Source organism: Serinus canaria, chromosome 4, assembly GCF_022539315.1.
Source record: "Serinus canaria isolate serCan28SL12 chromosome 4, serCan2020, whole genome shotgun sequence".
NCBI classification, from domain to species: Eukaryota; Metazoa; Chordata; class Aves; order Passeriformes; family Fringillidae; genus Serinus; species Serinus canaria.
Genome location: NC_066317.1, coordinates 16,942,351 through 16,964,116, shown reverse-complemented (window position 1 = coordinate 16,964,116; position 21,766 = coordinate 16,942,351). Strand labels below are relative to the sequence as shown.

Sequence of the window (21,766 nt, the reverse complement as noted above, 5' to 3'; positions counted from 1 at the left end):
CAAGGCATGCCAAATGAATTAAGGAATTTCACAGCAACTTAGAAGAAAAAATAATTTCAATTTAATAAATACATTTATATACTCACACATATATAAACATGGCCTAGGGCTTTACAAATCATAGAATTCATTAAAATAATAAATGAGAAATTTACCTGCTATTTTTACAAGCTGCCCTCTGCCCTCACAAATAACAGAGGATGTTAGTACTTTTCTAACCTCAGCCAACTACACCAGCTTTTTCAGAAGATAGTCCTGTGCCTTTATTTTCAGCTCCTCAGTTCTGCAAGGCTTTGTATTAGGGTGTAGCACTTTTCCCAGGGCTTCCCCCTTGTATTTTAATGGACCAAATATTTGGATTTTTCTACTTCTCCTTACTATAACAAGCATCTTTAGTCATCTACATGCTTGTTTCAAAAACAACTAGTTTCAGTGCACACAACAATTTGCCATCAGAATATGTTCTTAAATGCTGCACACTTGTCCTTTAAAATAAAATCTCATATTAAAAAAGAAAAAGTAAGTTGGACATCTACCAAGTGTAACCCACAAGATCTGATGGAAAATCACAGCCATACCACTGAACTTTAATTGTTTCTTATCTCCTGAAAAGTTCATCCACAGTTGGCCATTTTAGCTACCTGGCGATACATTTTAAAAATAAGAATTTTGGTTTCTGTAAAATGAAAAGTCTCTGTTAATTGAACAAATTCAATCAGCAATCCAACAGACTGGCCAAAGCTTGCATGAAAACAAAAAGGACTGAGATAAGACAAAAAATCCAACACAACTCCTGTTTCTACATGAAGAATTTACTGCCAGTCAAAATGTCAGCACTCGGGGCACACGGCGATTGCGAAAAAGCTGTGATTGCTCCACACACACAATTTAAGCATTCTTCTTCTGGCTGTTACCTCTGCACCTTCCCCATGACATGATTTCCATCTAGCCTGATGAAGCTCAGCCAGCTAGGGCTGAGATACAGAAACAATCTGGCCCATCGCTGCGGAGCACTGAGCACCTCCAAAACCTGTTCTGCGTTAACCTCTGTGCCTACTGATGGATTTCAGTGCCCCGGGCTTCAACTGATCAAGGGTCTGTCAATACTTCCCTGGAAACAGCCTCCCGTCCTGCAGCACAAGGGCTCATTTGAAAGACCTTGTGTTGATTGCTAACATGTGTCCTCACTTACAATATTTTATTTCATGGTGAAATTCAGAGGCAGTTATGATTTTAAAACACTGTAGCTAGCGGTGGATTTGAATGGATAAGCAGACTAAGCATAGCTAAAAGTCCCACTGGGAAGTCTTAAAAAGACTAATTTTTGAATATGCAAACACTTTCACGTCACTCAATCCTGATAAACTCCAGTTGCAGGAGCCCACAAGATGAAGGCAATCCGATATTAAACAAAGCCACTAACTGCAAGAAGAGTAACTCAGAAAGGATTTATACTGAGGAATTCATCCTGTGCAGGTTTCCTTTCAAACACACTGCTGCTTGGGTTCTCCTTCTTTTCCAAAGACCTCGTATATTGTTCTTTTGTGACCACTTCACTCCCCTATAGTAGTTTTTGACATCTGCATTAAACTACCCTACATATTCCCATCCTTTTTGCACTAAGTAGAAGAAAAGGAAACTCTATTTCTCCTGACATACACAAAGTCACACAAATAAAAATACTATTACAGCTGAAAGGAAGAATTTGCTGCTTGCATTGTTTGCATTTAGAAAGCTTATCACAACTAAAAATACACCTTGCCTGGTAGTACTAAAGACTTGTTAGTGGCGATGCACAGGATTTGCAAAATTATTTCACTCTAGCTTAATGCTGCAATCAGAAGTAAAAGGACTATCAGTAGCTTGAAAGGGTAGGGGTGATTCCAGACAGAGCCTTCACTAGGAATGCAGGCCAACAGGGAGCATTTGGAGCAACCACCCCTCAGAGAGATTTATTATTAAAGTCAGGACACAAAACCAGTTTGGTTATAGACAGCCAGGGTGTGTGTCCTACATACTGTTCTGCACAGTGGGGGTCACACCCTGACCCAGCTGCACACTCCGACTGAGCGGCTCTTCCAGGGCTCTCATCCTTGCCCTTGCTGTCACATTATTCTAAGTATTATGGATGATAAACCAGGGGCTGCTAAGCTCTGACTGAGCCTTCCACTGGCATTAAAGTGACTTCACTGAGATTGGGGGAGAAAAAATCAGACCTACACCATCAGGCAATGTGGCAAGAGGCAGGGGATGGCACAGATATGGCCAAACAGGGCAGCTTCTCCTTGGCGTGAGAGATGCCAGAAAGCCCCACAACCCAGCAGAGGGGATGTGCCTCCAGCATCTCTTCAGGGCAGGAGACAGGACTGATTGCAAAGCTTAAGATCACAGAGTCCCTGTCAGTACATCCGTCCCTGGATGTCAGCAGATTAAATAAATATGGCCACAAAGGTCTGCAGGTTAAATGGAAAGATGTTAAGTGCCCTGGACTGCAGGAGGGGCATGGGTTTGCTCCTTTGAAATCCATATGTTTAAATTTTACTTCCTCTCTCGTTAGCTTGATTTGAGACCACCACCACAGGGCTATTTTCTCATTTGGCCAAATGCACATAGACCATTTTCAGAAATGTCTTGAGAACAGACACACAGCATCTTTTCATGGTACCTGCAGCTCACAGAGATCACACACAGCTTTAGAAACAACTCAAACCAACAGGTTAAGAGCAGTCTAAGGAGCCAGGTCTCAGCAAAGGGTCATCCAGCACTGACTGGGGACGTTCTGAGCTCACTGGTGACCATCAACAAATCAGCAGGAACGTGGTCAAATCAAGAGTACTGACAAAACTAAAATCACAATTATTGTGCTCTGTTGAGGAAAACTGAGACAGAAAGTTGAACTAAAATGCCTTCCTTGTGATTTATGGCCAAAGCTTATACACTCTGGCCAAAGAAAAAAACTCTGCTCAAGGTTTTAGCTCAGTTTTGTCCTTTGCTTAAAAAAATAAACAAGTGCTTGAATGCAAATAGCTGAGAGTGAAAGAAGAAGGTTGATCTCTTCAGGCTCTTAAACTTGCACAGGAGTCCAACACAGCTACAGGATGCAAAAAGGTAAACCTGTTTTTTTAGTTTCTAAAATACATTAACCCAAATAATGACTCATTTACTCCTTGATTACTAAAAGATGATTATGCACATTAAAGTATTTTGGGAATCTGCAACAATAAAAGACTATGATGACATTTAAGAGAAAGTGAAACAATTATCCTTCCCCCAAACTTCTTATTTAAAAAATAAGGACTTTTTTTCCACAAAATTACTTCCTCTCTAAAAAAAAAAAAAAATCTTCCACCTGGAAAGATAACCTTATGGTCAGCAGAAGGATGTGTGAAGGATACTGGAGTAAGGAACAGTACCTCTAAAAACACTGATAAAAAGAGTGAGCTCAGGTACTTGAATGCAAACACAGCAAAGGTGCAGGTCCCACAAAAGTAGGGGGTTGCCACCTGAAAGCACAACTCCTGCCAGGCAGTTTCTAGATCATGGTATCTCAAAATAGTGCTCAGTCAAAAGAACATTATATCCAAGATGCCTGATTAGCAAAGACACTAATAGAGGCGTGCCTTTCCTTCCTGAATGAAACAAGTTAAGTTTTCTGACCACCAGTTGTGCTAGAGAAAAAGGATTTCCTAAGAGCAAAGAAGCAGAAATATGGGAAAGCTCAATCCACACCTAGACTATGGTAAAGTTTCTCAGCCGTGCTGAGGAATGGAAGGCAGATAGAAATCCACTGTAAAAGCAGATGTAGGAAAGCAAAAAGAGGATCAAAGTTCATATGAGCAAATTGCAAAAGTCAAAAGTCAAACTGGTACTTCTGAACTCTGCTGGTATCTAGATACAAGGCAGGTAACAGGAAAAACAGGTGATTTGGGCAAGTAAAGGGCAAAACACAAGACAAAGGAATTTTCTCTGAATAACATGAAAACTCACGGACTAAAATATTCAAAATGCATCAGATACAGGAGAACTAGAGACGTCAGAGTTTGAGTTTGGAGGGGCTGTTCAGAGGAGGATACCTGGTTTGATGGGTCACCAAATGCACTACAGCCAAATTAATCTGGATACACTGCAGAGAGGCTTCCGAAAATAGAAGCAAGGCCTTCAGCTCTTACCTCTTCCAAAGGAGAAGAAAGTAGAAATACCTCCCTGACATGCAAGAAGTACTCTGAGAGCTGGAGGAGGCAGGCACCATATGAGGAGATATCACTGAAACTCAGAGCTGGGGGAAATCATAGAGGAAAATAACCATTTAAGAGCAGCTGCTCCTAAGGCAGAGTGGCAGCTCTGCCCTTACTGGAGGACTTTGCCACATCTGTGTACATCAGCAACAGCTGCTGCCTTTGTCAGGGAAAAGGGATGCTGGAGTGCAGGAAGCCCAGAGAATGTGCTGCCAACCCTGCCCCATGTCCAACCATTTCTCCAGCAGCTCCCAGCTTGCTGGAATTGAAAGCATAGCTGTTGCATCACACTGTAACTGAACAGATACGGATTTTTACACAGTCTTCTTTATATATCTTTAAAGAGTGTATTTCTGGAATGCTTATGGCATATCCATTCTAGTAATGAGACTGCAAGATAAGCTATTTGCTCCCACACTCATAGTAAGTTTGATTCATGGGAAAGTTGTTGCAACTTGATACTTTGCCAGTCTGACACAATACATCTTTGTAGCCCCAGACCCCCTCAAGGACCAAGAGCTGCTCAGAAGGCCACAGCAGGGACCCTTACAGGGAGAATGGAGAATCCTACTTAACCGACTTGCAGGCACAGCCCTGATGGATAGGTAGGTTTGCCCAAGGGAAACCAAATTTTGGGGTACAGCCTTCAGGAGGAGCTTGCCATCGGGCACAGTGAAATGCTGGAGAGAAGGGAGAGGTGCAGCCCCCATGCCTACCTGCCTGTCCCCCTCCTGGGGTGGCACAGCTGCAGGGGTTCCCGGCATCCAGACCATCATTTCCCAGCAGTTTCCAGGCTAATGAGTCTTAAACAAAAGATTCAGCTGCTCAAAGGCTGGTGGCTAAAATGGAGCCATCAGCAGCCTAAATACTCACCAGGCTCCTTTTATAGGCAGCAGAGATTGAGTAAATAGAGTCAGGGGAATTCAGAGAGTGATTCATCTTGACCCAGACAGAAGTGTTCAAAAAGCATGTACAAAAAGCAAAGTGCTTGCCAAGAGGGCAGGCCAGCAGAAATGATGCTTGTCCTCACAGCCTCTGCATAGCTTGTGCAGCTATTGCATAAAGATGTAATTATGTTTCTTCTCAGACTTCTGTTTAATTTTGCAGAGAGGGCCCCAGCATCTAATCTGAGTAAAACAGACGAAGGGGATCAGGCCTCACCCTTCCCGTCCAGGCTGCATTCCCGACTTTGAAAAGGGAGATGGAACACACCTCAGCAGGCAGACTCTGCAGACAGTGGACGCACAAGGCTCTGCCCTGCTGACAGAGCTCTGAAACTGCACCAGGGTGCTGGGCAAAGTCTAGGAAGCTACAGCACAGACAGGCAACATTTCAGTTTTTTAGGAAGCTCATAGAGTGGGAAATCATAGGATGGAAAAGTTCTCTAAAATGCAGAGTCCAATCATTAACCTAGAACCACCACAGTCACCACTGAACCATGTCACCCAGTGCCGCATAAACACAGTTTTTAAACTTTTTACGGTGATAGAGACTCCACTGCTTCCCTGGGCAGCCCATTCCAATGAATCACCAACCCCTCAGCCAACAAATATTTCCTGATGTGCAAACTAAACCTCCTCTGGCCATCTCCTCTTGTCCTGTCACATGCTACCTGGGAGAAAAGACAGACCCCTAACTTTATACAACCTCCTTTCAGGTAATTTTAGAGAGCAATGAGATCCCCCTTGGTCTCCTCCAGACTAAACACTCCCAGCTCCCTCAGCTGCTCCTCGTTAGACTCATGCTCCAGACCCTTTCCCAGCTCTGCCGCCCTTCCCTGGACACACTCCAGCTTCTCAGTGTCTTTCCTGTAGGGAAGGCCCCAGAACTGGACACAGCACTCGAGGTGCAGCCTCACCAGTGCCCAGTACAGGGGGACATTCCCTGCCCTGGTCCTGCTCACCACACCATGGCTGATCCAGGCCAGGATGCCCATGGTCTTCTTGGCCACCTGGGCACACCCTGGCTCATGTTCAGCTGCTGTCTCCCAGTATCCCAGGTTCTTTTCTCCCAGGCAGCTCTCCAGCCACTCAAATTCTGCAAAGGAACTTTCCCCACCAGAATCTATTGCCTCTGCTTTTTTTTAATGTCCTTCTTTATTGAGCACAGTTAGCTCTAGCGCAAGACACATTTAGATTTGGCCATGAAATCTGCAGCCCATCCCACTTTACAATGTGCCTTGGGTATTCTGGGGAAGATAGGAGGGGATTTTTTATGCAGGTTCACAAATGCTGCCTGAAAGACCTGCTAGAAGAGCCCTTTGCCTCTTTCACTGGTGAAGCCCAGCACTGACTTCACCCAAGAAGAGCCATCACTCACATCACCTCTCCGACTCTCCTCCTGGCAAGCACCAGGGGGAAAAAAAGGGCATTTCCAACCTTACTGTACGAACACAAAGAAAGTAGAAAAACACTCTAGAAGTTAAGATCAGGCAGAGAAATGAGTAAGAGGTGGAGCAGCCAGGGAGTGACTAAGAACTGCTTTACAAATAATCAGGCTAAAGCTGCTGGACACGGAGTCTGGGGGCCCGGGCCACCTGAAAGTCATCAAAACTGTGCCCTTTTGAGATGCTTCAGCTATGTGAAAGCGTAGGCTGAGCATCCTCTAAAGAGAATGAAGCAGGGAGGTGTAGAAATAGAAGGAATAAGGCTGGGAGCCAAATAGGGGCACTGGGGGTGTAGAAGGAGGGAGGATAAGGCATTTTGCTACATGTCAAGTTAGGAATGTGGCTCACAAGGCCTGTTGTTTGGGTTTAGAGTTGCACAAGAGGTTAGGAAGCTCAGATCAACACCACCTCCAAAAAAAGGCCAACAAAACATGTAATATGTAAATAAATGCCAGTTGTGTTGCCACAGAACACCCAGCTGAGAGGGGGTTCACTTGAGCTAGCCGCTCTTCAAGGAGAAAAGAAAACACAGCCTCTTCACCAAAGCTGCAACAGCTTAGGACATTTTCCATCACTCAAAAGAAAAAAAAAACTAACCAAAAACCACCAAAGAGACAGGAAAAATCAGAAGAAAAAGAAATAGACAAAAGAGTGCTTGAGCATAAACATGGAGTGGCCACAGGACGTCGAGGTGAGCAACAGTGGAGACTGTGCAGATCAAAGCTCAGCTCTAAGCTGGAAAAGCAACACCCCCATCTCCAAGGCACAGAGGAGGTGGCAGGGCACAAGAGCTCCTGTTGCTGGACTAATATTTGAAAACAAATTATGGCATTTGGAAATACAAGCTCTGTATCCTTCACCAGGAAGAAGAGCAGCTACAAATACCATTTAAATGCTTTTCTTCTCCCTTTCTATTTTTTGCTGCCCAGTGTATGTAGGAAAAGGAGTGAGGCCAGCTGGACGGGACAAAAAATCTGCGTCCAGTGTATTCATGCTCACAGAGAGAAAATCTTCACCAAACCTTTCCAGACCCTGTCTTACAATTGGCTAACACCAGTCTTTGGGAACATTTGTTCACTTCCATATTGTTCTCATGCTCACTTAGAAAAAGAAAAAAAAAAGTAACACAAATGAACTAGTTTATTTGTTTCTACCTATCTCCCAAAAACATCCAAATTATTTTCTCTAACAGACAGAACTGCTTCCACACAATCAATAGTGGGATTCAGTTACATGTGGTACTCTCTGTGTAGGTGGGAAGAGTTCAGCAAAAGGTGGCAACATCATGCACAGCCTGTCTGATGTATGGAAAGCCATATATCCCTGAAAAGCCATAAGGCGGCTTGCCTTTGCTCAGCTGAATCAGCATGCAAATTTCACTTAGATGAATGAGGCAATGGCACAGCCAGGGTGTATCACTTCAGATTTCGGGACAGAATGACATCTGGATAAAGCCATCCTGGATTAGTCTGCTACCAGCAGATTGCAGCACAGATACCTTGCACGATGGGATGCTGATATTTGCATACTGCACGGGAAGCCAGCTAGCACCCTGTCTGCACAGGAGATAGAAGGAATCATCCTGCCTCGCTCTGAAAATTACATTCCTCATCCTAATTCAAAAGAAAGAATGAAGCCTCACACTAATATTATTATTAGGTTCTTGGATGCACTCACTTGAAAAAACAAAGCAGTTGCACTGAAAGATACACATTTGCTCTGCTGGTCACTCATTTGCAACCCTGCTTCCACACCACAAATAACCACTTTGTGCTTGCTGGGCTGTGTTATCTCCACAGCTATGCACATATATGCTAATACACCTGCAAAGGCATGGCAGGTGAGCATCCCAAATCCTCCTGTCAAATGAATGGAATACAGACGAGGTAGCTGAGAAACAAAACATATTCTAAAAGCACCAAAAATTGGGCAGAACTGAAGTGTTTGGTAGCATCAAAAACATAATTTCCCGATTGGCCAGGTTCATTCCAAAACAGACGCTGAGCAAGACCAATCACTGACTTCAACACAGGGATGTGTCAAAAAGCAGAAGATAGCAACATTGTTCTTCACATGCAAGAACCTCTATTTATTATTTTATTATTATTTTAATGCAGAAGCAGTTGTCCCAGTGCTTATTATTTGGCTGAATGAGCTGAAGTGAGACTCCCCGGGCAGCTGCTGACATAATGAATGATTGTGTGGTGAAGCTCAGAATGTGAATGATGAAGAATTTTGAAAGGCTCTGGAATTTGTGAATAACAAAAGTAGCTACAGTCCCCAAAATCTCACCATTTGTTCTCAGCAACAAAGGAGGACTCAAAGGCCTTTGTTTAACAAAATGATTCAAAAACAGGATACGAAAGGAATTAGGGGTTATCTCTACTGGCATAATACAGCAAGCAAATTGTGTCCCCAAGTAGGCAGAGTTATGAATGCATTTTGTGAACATATTGTTAACTGAATTACTACGGTACTGTTCCTTTTATCCCCTTTCCAGCACTCCTACCATGTTTCCTGTGTCAGTAATTCTCAAGGCCTTAGGGCCTCTCAACCCAGACTCTGCAAAAGGGGAGCCACTTATTCCCCACAGGAGACTTTGGTCCTCCAGTGGGCAAAGGGGAAGCACCTGACCATACAACCCTGTTCCTCTCAGGGTTTCCAGCAGGATGCCTTGGCATATCTCTTCACCAGTATTAAATATACTGTACTTCTTAACCAGCATTAAAAATAAGTGCAGTTACAATTACCTTAAATAAATGTTCAATCCAAATTAAAAAAACACCAAACAAACAACAACAACAAAAAACAAACAAAACAAAACAAAAAAACCAAGCATCAGAACCTTATTAATGGTCTCCAGTACGGGACAAGAGCTTGATGGTGCAAGGCACTGGAAAAAGACAGCCATGCTCCAAAGCAGCTTCCTTCCTCCTCAAGGGGGAAGAAGCATCCCAGTTTTGGAGCACTTACTGTGGAGATTACATAGGAGCTTGGTGAAAGACAATTGAACCTGATGAAGATTCATACCACACTGACAAGTGCTATCCAAACAAATATAAATTCAATTAAAAGACTGTTGTGTGAGCAATAAACTGAGAAGTGTTCTGGATCAAGGAGTGGAAAGCCAGCTCACCCATGAAGGTTGTCAGGCATGAGAAATTAAGACAGCAGACACGAGCAATGCTGATGCTAAAACCAAAGGCGGGCACCATAAATCAGAAGGATGGCACTCCTGGGCAAGGGGAGGAGGGACCAACACCCACTGAGGGACACATCCAGCTCTCCTCCCTCTCCCTCATGCTTGGGACCATCAGCTGAGGGGCTGGCAAGGGTCTGACCTCCTGCAGGCTCCACTGCCCCCTGGATGAGCTCCACCAAAACCCTGCCATGACACACACTTACAGGGATAACATCAAGGGCTCCTGCACAGGATGATTACACTGGTTATCTTTCCTTGCATTTAGGCATTCTTTTTATTAAACCATGCACTTCCTACTGCAGCAGCCAAAGTCAATAGTACCTGTGGTGTCTCTTTTGCCAATTGCTATAATGCTGTAGCTGCAAGCAGTGCAATAAAACCTGCTTGTGCTACACTGACTGCCTCCAGTCGATGTGAATTTGGCAATCCTTTCAAAGGAACTAGGCTTTCACCTTGGGATGCTACTCAGACCTGGAAGAAAAAGTCGCCCTGAAATTAATTTTTACAGGTGCCTCATCAGCTCATCCTGTCCCTCCAAGGAAACACTGATTAGACAACAATAAAAATGGAGCAGAAACCCATGGCTAAAGAGCATCTTCAGCTCCTGGCCTCCTTCAGTCCCCTGGGCAGTACTCAGAGAACAAGACGGATTCATCAGCATATCTTTCTAAAGAATTCAGTGCACCTCTGCTGACACTGGGTGCTAAGTATAAGTGCTGAAAATTGTTTTTTTAATGAATGGTGAAATCAGTACTAAATATTCTAATTCTAGGAGCTGCACCAGAATTAAAAAAAACCTAAACCACATGATTCGTGGTAAAAAAGATAACAAGATATGACAGCCACATTGAGAAGTTGCCTAGAGAACATAAGGTGAAGAAAATCTGCTATCGAATTGTAATGCCCAACATGAAATAAAGCCCCTACAAAACAATGCAGGGCTGAAGAGGCTGGAGATGTATGTTTTCTGAGTAGTGACATCTCCTGAAATACTGTTTAACACCTGTTATTAATCCTGCTGCCTTGGCACATTTACACCATTACTTCTTCCATCTCGGCTACAAATTCAAAGGATCACACCTGAGACTGGCAATAACCCATGGAAGAAGCACAGTCAGAGTTAACCCATCCTGTACACTCAAAGGGAAGCCTGCTATCTAATTCCATTCTTGTGAGGACTGACTGACATGGACTCTGCTTATGCCAGCAAAGCGAAGCCAGTTCATTACACATATTATTTATAGGTCACTACGTTCGTACAAAATTTTCTACTCTGACCCCTTTGTCCTGGTCCCCTTTAGAAACACAATCTTCTGATTATTCTTCTTGTACTAGTTATGTCTTTTGTTATCTCTTTTGCCAGTAAAGTCCTTGGTACTTCTTCCTTTGTCAAAGCAGTCAGCGTCAGAGGGTCAGAGTGACCAGACATGATGTCTTCACTTCTGCTCTTGCCTTGAGTTTATCTCTCCCTTGGCTTTCACTGTACCAGGGCCAAAAGATCTGCAGTGATACCAAGTTCAGCTTGTCTAGCTGTCTGATCTCCAACACACTCTGTTTAAGAAAACTCCTAATTCCAGTCCCAGACCTATCATCCTTCCCTGCCCACCCCACTTTAGCCTTTTGCCTTCACAAATGGTAATTTATGGATAAAGATATATGGCGTGGCAGTGACTGTATTTTAGCAGCTCATTTCCGTGTTCTTAATATATTAAGCCTCCAAAAAGCAGTGGAGAAACAAAGTTTTCACTATTTGCTTTCTAAAATTGCCAGAATGGTAAATAAGCACACCATAAGTACTGAAAATACAAGAACCTGACTGAAAGTCAACCACTAAAACATGGGAGAAGATGCCCCCAAACAGAGCTGGTCCTCCCAGCTCAAAATTCTCCATTTATTATTGATTTTTTTGCACTGAGCATCACTTGCTCCACACCACCCTTTTAAGCTCTTACCAAAATTCAACAGAGATTTCATCATGCTGAAGCAAAACCATCTCTCCATATCAAAACCAGAGACCCTAATAGCTCATCCAACAAGAGTGTCACAATGTTCAAACCATGTCTGCCTTCAAAGCCCTGACATCCTCCAAAGAAATGTTGCACAGGAAGAAAGCAGTGGAGCCACACACCCTTGGGAAGTGGGTCTGGTCTTACCATGTCAGCACCTTCAGCATCCCATCTGCATAGGGACATCACCAAGAAGCTTGAGTGCCTGTCCCAAAGAAACATAAGAGGAAGATCAGAGCCAGCAGCAGCTTGGGAAAGATCAAGCAGAGTTGGATGCTGGTGACAGCAGTGCATCCTTGGGCAGGAATGCTCATGTGTCTCTTTTCCCAGCATCACCCTGCCAACATACAAAAAAACTGGGTTTAGTCCCCGAATTTTTCAGCTGCTTCTGATCTCAGTGAACATTAATGTGTGGACAATAGGCTTAGCCCCTATGTCCCCAGTGCTGTGCCCTGTGCATGACCTTTAATTGGCAAAGGACACAATGGGAGACAAGGGCCAATTCAGAGCCGCTCCTGCCGACCATGTCACTTCTTATTTACTCTTGCCAAAGCACAAGAACCACTTGTCTGGGGACAAAAAAAAAATAAGGAAAAAAAAAAGGAAAAAAAAAAAGGAAAAAAAAGGAAAAAAAAAAAGGGGAAAAAAGGGAAAAAAAAGGGAAAAAAAAGGGAAGAAAAAAGGAAGAAAAAAGGAAGAAAAAAGGAAGAAAAAAGGAAGAAAAAAGGAAAACAGCTTTTGAATTTCATTTGTTGGAGCTCCGTAGGAAGATGTGAAACATTTGGGCAAAATGAAGCTCCAGTTGATCTTGCACAAGCAGTACCCACAGGGCAGAGGGGGAAAGAGATGCTCAGCATGAAGGACTACTATGGCATATATTTTATTTCTCCAAGATATCTAAGGATGGTATTTTTACCTTATGAAATAGGAGTCTATTTAATTTTGTGTTGTAAATTGGAGCTCTCCCAGTAGTCTTCAGGAGTACTAGAAAAAGAATATCTCACCGGTTTTCCACTTTCTCTTTTCAAATTTTACAGCAAAATAAAAAACAACAACAAAATTAGCTCCACTCCCTGATGAAAACAGTAGATTCTACTGCACTTCTTTGTGTTGGGAGTCCTATTCCCCAAGCCCCCCAGTCCTTTCTAGCTCTACTCCCCTGGCATCTCTAGACACTTTCCCTCGCCTCCCTCCATATTTCATGTAGAAGATATTCCATTCAATTTAATAAAAATGCAGAGTTCCCTAAGTGGGGGCTGTGCATAATTCAACTTCAGTACTCTGTTCCTTTAGAACAGCCATAGGCTAAATGAGTAAGAAGGAGCAATTTTTCCTCTGGGAGACACAGCACCTTTCCTGTGGCCCAATCACCATTTCATTATGCTGGTTGCACAACACATTTTGAGGTTTGGAGCACTCTGAAAAACTGCAACATTTGTTCACATATAAATAAAACTTTCCCAGAAGTAATACAATACTAAACGAGCTATCATTTCTTCAAGTGGGTTGTTTTTCTTTTCTGCTGATGATTTTTATGCTTGTGGTGCACATTAAAGGTACCCTCACCAGACAGGTATAGTGCATTAGAATGGAAATGTCAATATGGTGAAACAGTATGTGTCACGTTAAACCACATTATTATGTGTATTTATACTCCAGGAGGCAATGACCACAAGATGCAATGCAACAGCAACTTTATCTGCCCATTAATAAAAACTTGTACTTCTAGCAAGTCAGGTGTCACAGCAATGCACTGCATAAGACCTATTACTGGCAACAGGAATGGCCATTTATAAAAATGTTCTATTTAGAACTATGTGTTAGAGTTACACAGCAGGTCAAGAAGATAAATTCTGGAAATAATTTTGCCTTAAAAAGTGAATGTTTAAAGTTGCTCATCTCGTACAAATGCATTGCTTAGTGCTTCTTAAATTTTCAAGATTCTTATCATAATGATGCCTCAGCTATGCACACTTGGGACTCTAAAACTTCAAAATGATCAAGTGAACATTCCTTCCCTGCATGTCATCTCAAGCACTCACCAAATAGGTCAGCCTGGAGCTCACAGGGGTGTCAGTCCATGCACAGCTCCGAGGTAAAAAGCATTTAGATAAATTGCCCAACACAGCCCAATCATTATTTCACTTGTATCTAAATCCCTGCATTTCTAGACTATTTTCCCTCTGGATACAAATTATTCCTGCTTAAGATATTGAAAAGCAGACTTCTATAACTCAGCCTGAGTTATCTGAACTTAAAATTTAGAAAACTACAATTATGTTCAACAGACAAAAACTCCCTCCCAACCACAGGCTAGAGTAATCGAGTTAAAGGAGAAATGCCACAACCCTTCTGATCTCCAAAGCAGGAAAGGGTTTATTTAAGCCACTACCAGTACCCACTAGCCCTGCCACTGCTAGGATGGGAAAACAATGCAGTGCTATTTCCCAGGTGGCCCTGAAAACAGACGTCCTCACTCAGTGCCAAGGCTGCTGCTTGGAAATGGTACGGCAGCAATGACCTTAAAATCCTGTTCCTTTGATCCTCCTTTACCAAGATTGCTCACCCACACAGCACCATGAGCCAGCTATTAAACTGACTGGCCCAGGGAACAAGCTTTCTCTGCCCCTCACCTCCTCCCTATCCTCCTGGATCATGGGATAGAGTTTTGTGCATACCCTAAATATCAGCAAAGCTGTTTTCCCAGCAAAGGGAGCAGGTTATCAACATGCTTCTCTGGGAGGTTCTGCCCAACAGCTCAGCGTGATTCAGATCATAGCACCTCCCTCAAATATCTCCATGATTTCTTCCATTTCTCAAGGTCTGTGAGGGCTGCTGAAATCCTAATGACCTATTCATCTTGTCCACATGTAGGAACAAAACCACCTAAAGGAAAACATAAAATTATTTTACTGCAAGGCTGCGTGAAGAGATGCAAACAGGACCTCTATTCTACAAGGGGACTTGAGTCCTGCTTAAGTGGCTTTTCGCTTACGTTCATGAGCAATGCAAACAAAAACCATCATGCTACTAGGAAACCTCTGTCTTACATTTTTTTTATTATTAGTAAACAAATCAAATTTTAAAAAAAATTTAAAAATCATCAGATCCCCCAGGTAGGGCATTTAAATGGGAGATAAAATTCTCCAAGAACTTTTTCATGCATGAACAGCTATAACTAGATGTCTTGAAGGGGAGAGGCTCAGGGATAGGAGCATCACTTTCTGGTACCAGCAAAAAGTTTCCTAGAAAGCCAAGGAGACTCAGCCACTGACAAGAAGGTGGCAGCTTTTTTAAGTGTTTTATTAGCCCTTCAGGAAGGGCAGACCAAGAGACTCTTACCTTCATGTTTTTTCTCATGATACCCCAAGCCTTGGGAAGGGAATGGGCCCTCAATTTCTGCTCACCCAGCTCAAGTAATTATCCCATAAATTGTGGAGGGCTCTTGTATCACCTAGCAAGCACACTTTCCATTACAGCACCACATTACACAAATGTTACAACCACAAACACAATTTCCATGGCTCAGGGGGAGCCAAATGGGAAGGGAGCCAGGGCACCTACAAGACTCAACATATCACTGTGCCCTGGCTCCACACCTGTAAGACAACAGAACGGGAAGAATTCCATGTCAGAAGTTCATGAAGTGATCAGCTGTGACAGCAAAGAGGGTCAAAATATACAAGCAGACAATAAAAGACTCCTCCTGTATCCAGGGATGCTCCAATTTCTGTTTCATAGTAACAGCACTTCCTCATCAGTTTCAAGTTTTTCTGTTGACACTTCATGAGCAACGTTAGGCCATGTGGAAACAGGAATTAAACACTGAAGCAGAATTAATAAATTATTATTATAAATTATACATAATCAGACATTTTGACAGCTATCATACAACTGCTACTAAATGAGAACCCATCCCTAAAAATTAGCCAAGACACAGGCAAGCAAAGAGCAGCTGCTCATGTTTCCATTTTGAGCAATGAACAAGTTTTAACAGGGTTTGTCTGACAGAACCATCATCATGTACTATGTGAAAGTGAAGCAGCTTCAAACCTGATACATGCCAAAATTCAGATGTCCAGCTCTTTTCACAGTAAACTAGACAGTAATAAGAACAGGACCAACTGGTCCTCAAATTACTCACAAAAGGGGACTGTAAAATAAAGAGCTGTATTACTTCTTAGTAAGGAAAACTACACGTTGAATTGCAGCACTTATGCACCAAGATAGCTGGATAAATGCAAAATATATTAAAATATTGCACTTGATTTGATAGTGGAGACAAATAAGAAATGCTTACCTGCACAGCAAGCATCTTTTTACAGATTGCTTTAGCACCATCCTGATGATGCATCACACATAAGTCTAGAAAACTACAGACCTAAGCAAAGATTTACTGTATCAGCACTGAGGGAGTAGAGTGCCACAAAAGTTGAACAGAAAAAATGAAAAGCAACTTTGGTGCACACGTCTCTGTGTCCAAATGGAGCAAGAAGCACAGCTGGGGATCTGCCAAAGCCACCAACTCCTCCGTTCACCCAGACAGACTAATGACAACCAGAAGAATCTTTGGAAAGGTCAAAAGCAACCTCACCCAGTAAAACTCTTGCTGCCACGGGCAAGGCCCATCAAAACTAACAGATTGATTCAAAATTCTTCCTGCTGCAGGAAGCTGGCCAGTACTTTCCGAGGCAAGATACTGAACCCAGCTAAAACCACACCTATCCCAGCTCAGGACAGATCTTGGGTCCATGCTCAGATGGGGAGCCTTACAGTAGGAAAATAAGTATCAAAGCCAGCTCCCGAGGGACACATTATCTTTGGCTCCCAGGGCAAAAGAGATGACATGAACTCATCACCCACCTTAGCAATAAACGCAATAACCACCCTCAGGAATTCACACCAGCTTGGGATCAATTCACACTCTGTTTTCTAAATCCAGCATGTAATTTAGCCTCTGCCAATATGGCTTCATTTTCATATTAAACTCAATGGCATTCTGCTACTTAAAAACACATTTATACTATCAATTGATATTTCACAGAAAATCAAGATTGATACCACCAGACAGTCTGGAATATAAAACAGACGTGCTATAAAAATCACTCATCAAACGATTACTTGAGACTTAGGAATAGTTAGGAGAGAAATCAGGAATCTCAGTGAAGCAGCAAACAGCCCCTTTGCAGGGATGTTTGCACCATCCCACAGCGAAACATCAAGCCAGCAAATCCTTCCTGAAGTAATCGTGGTTGTTTCCAACTTCAGAGCCCCCTTCTTTGGGGCTGGCAAGACTCCTTTCCCAAACTTCAAAGCTGCAAGACCTCAAAGATGCTTTATTGGGTTTACACTGGCCCGCAGACCTGATGTATGGGGTTGATACTGGCCAGCAGCCCACGGATTCTCACACCTGGCCAACAGACTCCTGCAAAAGCTAGGCTTTGCTCCAGAAGCTGCAATCTTTACAACCGTTTCAAAGTAAGTATTTAACTCTCTGAAAGTTCTCCCCTTTGAAGAAACCTCGTGCAGGGACTTGGAGAGGTCTGGAGGATCTCTGTAAATAAAGCTGGTGAGAGGAGGGATAAGTGTGTATGCTTGTTTAGGAGGGTAATGTTACATCTTCTACACCACCCTGTATTTTAAGGCAGGAAAATCTGCTCAGAAATGCTTTCAGAAAGAAGCAAAAAAAAAATTTTGAGTGGAGAAGAGCTAAATTTAGCAGGTGAATCCCTCAGCTTTTCTACAGCATCCCAAAGCATGCTAGCTGGCAGCAGTATTCAGAAAACAAACCCTTAATTCCAATATTTAAGGTCTAATGATTGTTAAATACTCCTAGAACCAAAACAGGCTCCCTAGGTTGATTTTTTTTTCCACTTTTTATTTCAGCTTGTTCCAGCATTTATTATTATAGATTACTTTTAATCACAAACCACTAGGAAATTTCAGGCACCCTCTGGATAGAACACATGAAGCCAAGGGCAGTATCTCATCTATACACCTCTATCCCAGGAAAACAATGCTTCAGAAGTATTTTTACAGGCACTCAAAACCATCTAGTAAGTTTAAAATTGTTGCCACACTGAAGCTGTGATTCCAGGTAAGAATCCAAGGTAGGAACATGTCTAGCTTTAACCCTGGCTTAAGCTAGACCAATGAACTCCCATGGAAGATTAATGGAAATGGAAACTAGTAGTCATGCTCTGTACCACTACTTACTTAGAGAAAGTGCTCAGCTGTATTTTTTTGACTGCTTTAACATTAGAGGCAGATTTTCAAAAGACCTATCTCCCATCTTTAATGGTTTTTTTGGCTGGACCCCATCAGCAGCAATGGAAGCTGGCAGAAAGCAGACAGCAAAGGATAGATGAGGATTGTTTTAGGGAAGAGTTATTTTCACCCAATGTAACTCTTCAGCAGACAACATTCCTGCTATGAGGCACCGTCCTGCCTTTTGAAAGTTCATCCAGCATTTCTCCAAGGAAACCCTTCTAAAACCCACTGCTATTTGATTTACTGCTGCTCCTACCCCAAATGTATGGGTTTGTGCAAACAGAACACTTAAAAAGAAAATAAAAAACATCCAACCAGCCAAACAAAAAACCAAAACCACACGACAAACCCAAAATATTTTTAAAAAGAGATGGAAAAAATGCCTACCAAGAGTGCAGCTTCACCTGAAACTGAAATCAGATTTTTCTGCATGCAAAGCATTGCAGACATGTACCTTGACACAGTCAGCAGTAGCCAAGCTGGAGGCAGGTTTAGCCCTTCCCAGCAAGCAGGATGCAACCAGCCCTGCAGAAGAGCCTTGGATCCCTCTCAGTGTGAATTTATTTTGATAGTCAGATAAGAATTGATCTGCCTGCTTGCCTGTGGAGTGATAATACAGGCTGTATTAACTGCAGAATGCTTTTCCTCTCCTCAGTCTTTGTAATTAAGATTTCTGTATCACTTCAGGGAAGCACACCTTCTTGTGGGTTGCCTCACTTTCAGGAAAATGAAGGGCCTCCATGGTTTCTACTATGAAACAAAAAAGGCAGTGGAAAATGATCCTGGGCCAAAGGAAGTGAACTTTCAGTTGCACATTGGAAACCTGCAATCATTTCAGATTATCAGCAGCACCTAAGCATCTTAGAAAAACAAATTCCCACAGCTTCCACTGGTGGGTCTGCCTCTAAAATGCTAAATATGATTTCTGTAAGTCCTTCATTGACATGAGCACACAAATCCCGCTGACTTATAAAGTGCCCTAAGTGCTACCAGAAAGAATTTAAAAAGGTGTTTAGGCTCCTATTTCATCCTGAAATCAACAAGAATTAGCCACAGACCTTCAAGAATACTCCCCAAGGGCAATGAACAATTAAACTTTCATGTTATTTAAAGGAGATTCTTTTAAACTTTATGAACTACTGGTCATTTCAGTTCCTAGCCTGTAATGCATGAGAAAGAAAAAAAAAAAGGAGAGATGGAAAAAAATAAAAACCAAAAAAAACCTCAGGAAAAACCCACATTTTCTCTTTTTCTAGAAATGCTTTTCTTTGCATTACTGATTTTGATAAACATAATGGAAGAGCAAAACAAGGAAGCAGAAAGTAAATCAGTAGAAAGGTTTAAAAAGCTCATGAAGACACTAAGCAAAATATCTAAATTTATAATTTCTGCTAACTTTTTCACTGGCATATTCCAGGGTTTCTTCCCTCAGTCTCATCAACACAGAAACCAGCAACTCCAGTACTCCATTGAAACATCTCCTTTCATAGGAGGAAAGGAAACACTGATTTCAGAAGAGGCTGGGGGTTTTTCTTTTGAGATAAAAAGAAAGATACCGATGCAAGAATTCGCCATAACAGGTAGTGTTTAAATGGGAGATATTGTCTTTGACTAAGAGGATTGAAATACCTGGCAGGGCTCAGTCTGTAATTGCACAGGGAGGGCTGGCAATCAGCATGTGGCATCTACCGAGTGTTTCCCAACCTCCAGGACTGTCTGCAAACCCTGCCTAACAACTGGCTGCAGCAACAAACAAATACCTCAATAACTCCTAAGACAAAGTCTTCCAGCTCCTGGAGAACTGGCTGGGTGATTGTGATGCAAACCATCACCGACCCAGGCAGTAAATAAGGCAGGGAAGGTGTAGGCGGTGGAGGGCTTTGTCCATCTCTAAAACGGGACATTTGGCATTCCTGGCTAAATGTTTGCCCTGTGGATATGCAGGGAGATGACTAAAGTCAACAGGCCAGAAAAGCTCAGCTGGCTCAGAGCAGCAGCCAGGAGCATCACCCTTGAATAAACTTGGGAATGGCATAGCCGGGTTTGTGTTCATCCTCCTCAGGCTTGGAGCAATGGGGACGATGGAAAACTACCTCTTCCAAGGACTGACTGTGAATTTTAACGTCTAACATTTAAAAATGCAGTGATATCACTAGCGAAAGCATGAAATAATTTACTGAAACAGTTATAAACTTTTCTCCACAGAGAACATAAAATAGGAAGATTTTTTCCATAAATATTCTGTGTAAAAAACAACAACCGAAGCTATTTTGGAGAAAATGAAAACTCTGCTTTACTGCCAACATTTCTGATTAAACAATTTACTCAAAAAGCCTATTTTATGATAAAACAAAACTTAAAAACACTGACATTATTGCAAAACATATGTCTTCTGCAAAGATATTAAAAGCTAGGTAGTAAACTTGTGCTCCATTTTATTCCTTTTAAGGTTAAACAACTTTTTTTCTTTTAAGAGTAAATTGAGACTCAAAGTCCAAAATTACTGCTTTTAGAATGCAAGAGTACAGTAGTTTCAGATCACAGGCCCTGTACCAATTTGTTCAGAATATTCTCTTTGATACTACACATACTGTTTGCAAAACTACCAACACAGAACATTGTTATGTATTTATGCTCTGTACTCAGCAAGATCAGGGCTCATGCAGGAGGACCAATTTGGGAAGAGGGAAAGGCAGAGTGTTTTGCTGTGTTCAAGTGAAGAGGAGGAGGACAATTTGCCTCAGTCGGGATTTGTTGCAAGAGCCCTGCTCCAAGTTAGCAAGGGATATTGCTTTATTTCTTGTTTCCCTTCCACTACATGAAGCTGATTTTTAATAGGCTATGTACTGATAGGCTAAGGGGGAATGGCTTCAAGCTGAAAGAAGGCAGATCTAGATTAGATATCAGGAAAAAATTCTTTACTGTGAAGGCAGTGAGGCACTGGCACAGGTTGCCCAGAGAAGTGGCAAATACCCATCCCTGGAAGTGTTCAAGGCCAGGCTGGATGGGGCTGTGAGCAATCTGTTCTACTGGAAGGTGTCCCTGCCCATGGCAGGGGGAGTGGAACTAGATCATCTTTACTGTCCCTTCTAAACCAAACCATTCTGTGATATTCAACTTTTCTTGATTTTTGTGTGCACACACTTTTGGTGTATTTTTTTCTTTAAAAAGACAAGTGACTTTCTCCCCATTCTTCTCTCCTTTCAGACATTTTTCTGAAGGAAACAGTAAGCTTCAAACAGCTGGACCACCACCCAAGAGCACAGAAACACTCCTCAGGGCAAGACCCTGTGGATTAATGACAAGATGGCAGCCAAGCCACCCATTTGCCAACATTTAGATGCAAAACACCTAACTGTGAGATGTACAAAATGTTTGGGCCAAGAGCTCCACATCAGCCTCTCTGCTGGCCCATGCAAAGCACTGCTGGTGTGCAGAACACAATGACTTTCCACCACCCAACAGGGCCAGTAGCTATGGCTAGCCCAAGTGGTTTAATGGTTAATGCCTGACTTTCACCCAGGGGCATTGAAATGCAGGGCAAGCACTGTGCTGTGCACCTCAGCTGGGAACAGGAAGGATGAGAAATTTTTGGCAGAGCAAGGAGGGATCAGCCCCACAACTACTCGAGGAGGTCTCTGAGGCATTGCCCCTACTGCAGGGCGGT

General features: G+C 42.6%; 1 protein-coding gene across 5 annotated transcripts in view; it reads right to left on the bottom strand.

Moving 5' to 3' along the window:
- ADGRL3 (adhesion G protein-coupled receptor L3) overlaps positions 1-21,766 on the bottom strand; it is a 488,937-nt gene that overhangs the window by 426,660 nt on the left and 40,511 nt on the right. Inside the window, exon 1 of one of the 5 annotated variants that reach the window (XM_050973752.1) lies at positions 11,977-11,989. The exons of the other annotated variants lie outside the window; for them this stretch is intronic. The gene's annotated coding sequence lies outside the window, so the exon portion shown is untranslated. Of the gene's footprint in view, positions 1-11,976; positions 11,990-21,766 lie in introns of those variants that run through there. 5 annotated transcript variants of the gene reach the window in all.